At 43.2% G+C, this 2574-nt stretch overlaps 1 pseudogene; it reads left to right on the top strand.

The window, feature by feature from the left end:
* The first annotated feature begins 285 nt into the window (after positions 1-285).
* On the top strand, positions 286-1221 carry LOC146856713 (olfactory receptor 6M1-like; annotated as a pseudogene).
* Positions 1222-2574: the final 1353 nt, after the last annotated feature.

Raw genomic sequence — 2574 nt, 5'->3', positions numbered from 1 at the left:
AATGCTAGTGGCAATTTAATGATTGGGTTTGTAGAAATGCCTGTTATATTAAAACAGATTGTCTTGGCACTTTTATGCTCTTTGAAATCTGATTAGCTATACTGTTCTCAACATTTTATATCCTAGTTCATGATTATGTTTGCTAATTTATGATGAACTGTTGAAATAAAATATATACATCACACCAGATGACTTAATATGTTTCTGTACAGATTCCTGTTTCCCTGTGAATGTTTTCATTAATGACACACTGAAGATCTGTTGCAAAGCTAAAAAGGGAAAAAGATGGACAACCATACAAATGTGATCAATATCCTGCTTTTGCGATTCCCATTGGTGCAGATCTTCAGATATTCCTCTTCTTCATAGTCCTGTCTATTTATAATCTCACTCCGACTGTCAACATCACCATCATCACTCTTGTAAAGTTAGAACAATGTCTTCAAACTCCAGTGTACTTTCTGCTCTCTTACCTGTCAATTGTTGACATCTTTTACTCATCAACCAATCAAGATGTTATCCACCTTTCTTCAAAGAATAGCATCTCTTTACCTGGCTGCTTCACTCAGCAATACTTCTATGTTAGTTTGGGTACCACTGAGTTCTTTCTTCTGGGTGTGATGACTGTTGACCATTACTTTGCCATTTTCAACCCACTGAGTTACACCACCATCATAATTTAGAAGATTTGCCTCCAGGCTATGTCTGCCTCCTAGTTGGTTGCATTCCTATCTATGCTTTTAGTGGTTATATTTTTAATCTAAACTCCCCTTTTGTCGTCAATACATAGTCGATCATTTGTTCTGTGATTTAGCACCATGACTAAAACTCTCGTGCATTGATCCCCACACGATGGAGTATGTCGTTTTCATATTTAGTTGCTGAGCCATCCTGCCTTCCTTCCTAGCAACCACAGTTTCCTAAGTCTTCATTGTCTCCACTATTCTAAGGACCCCACCCCAGAAGGGAAGAAAGAAGGCCTTCTCCACCTGTGCTTCCCTCTTTACAGTGATAGTGATTTTGTACGGAACAGTGATCTTCATATATATAAGGCCATCACCTGGACACTCTATTGAGATCAACAAATTCATTGGCATCTTCAATACAGTAGTTACTCCTCTTCTAAATCTGCTTATTTACTGTCTAAGGAATAAAGACGTGAAAGTAGCCATGAGAAAGCAATTTAGTAGGACTCTATTGAAAAACAAATTGGCACAATGAATTCAATGCGTTCCAGTGCTACAAGGGATGGTCAAGCCCACCAACTGGCCAATGAATGTTTCCACTATTACAATGTGTTTATCAACCATTACCTTTAAAACCCTCTATGTGCAGTAGAACTCAGAAGATGATGTAGATGTGGACATGCATTATTTATATTTCAACACTTAATGGCTCCAAACTGAATACTATATGGTTGGTCTGTTGTAGGCTATCGGATGTAGAACATCCACTACTCTTTGTTAATTGTTTCTGAGCAAACATTTCACCAATACCAAAGTTACTTAGCGAATGTCCTCACAAACATTCAGGGGCATATTCTCAAGGAGCTATCGCCGAATTAACGGCACTTTCGCGCAGCCAAAGTCGCGATAAATCCATCGCCCCATTCACAAGCCGGTGCAAACTACTGATACCACCAGTTTTCCCATGATAGCCTCCTCAAAAAACATCGCCACCGATGACCCCGGCAATTATCACTAATGAGATGCAGAGTAGGCGTTCCAGAGCAAAAAGCCGCTACAATACCACTCCACAACATTCTCAACGACCTGCCTGATCTGCAATAAGAACACAAGACAGGCGATAAGGCGCGTTAGCACCAGGAAATTAACATCTGCTCTGACCTGGTGCAAAGTCGGACAACAACCGGCCGCTGCCAAGGCAGCACAGCCCACAGCCAAGCATGAAGAACAGCAGATGCCCCTGAGTAACTGAACATGCCTGAAGTCGCACAACCACAACACCTAACAGAGAGGTGTGGCCACAAAAATTGAAACACACATCCACATCATATAACCAAAACAAAACCTTTATTACAGATGAAAAAAATAAAAACAATCATGAAGAGGCAATGTGTGTCTTCTCTGGGCATTCCGTAAGTCACAGCCTGCAAGACAGAAAGACAGAGAAGAAGATGTGTCATGCGCCCATCAAAGGACAGAGAGGGAGAGCAACAGGAACAGGGAGAGAAGGAGAGAGAAAGAGCGAGGGAGAGAGGGAGAGAGCTAGAGAGAGGGAGAGAGAAAAGAGAGGGAGAGAGAAAGAGAGAGGGAGAGAACGAGAGAGAAAGAGAGAGGGAGAGAGAAGGAGAGAGGGAGAGTGGGAGATAGAAAGAGAGAGTGCCGACACTGTGGACCCGGGCCCCACTGCTCAACTGCAGCCACCGGCGTGTCTCCAAGAGCACCCACCACGTGCCGGTTGGATCTCCAAACCTGTGGCCCGCGACCATGGCATCCTCCACATCATGCAGCCATGCACCGCGGGCCACCAGGTCACACACATGATTCTGGCTCTTGATTTCTCAATGGCAGAGAACACATCAGTGTTAAGGGCATCATCGCAGGCTGCACA

The sequence above is a fragment of the Triturus cristatus genome, chromosome 3_2 (assembly GCF_964204655.1).
Source record: "Triturus cristatus chromosome 3_2, aTriCri1.1, whole genome shotgun sequence".
Taxonomy (NCBI): domain Eukaryota; kingdom Metazoa; phylum Chordata; class Amphibia; order Caudata; family Salamandridae; genus Triturus; species Triturus cristatus.
This window is presented reverse-complemented; position numbering and strand designations above follow the sequence as displayed.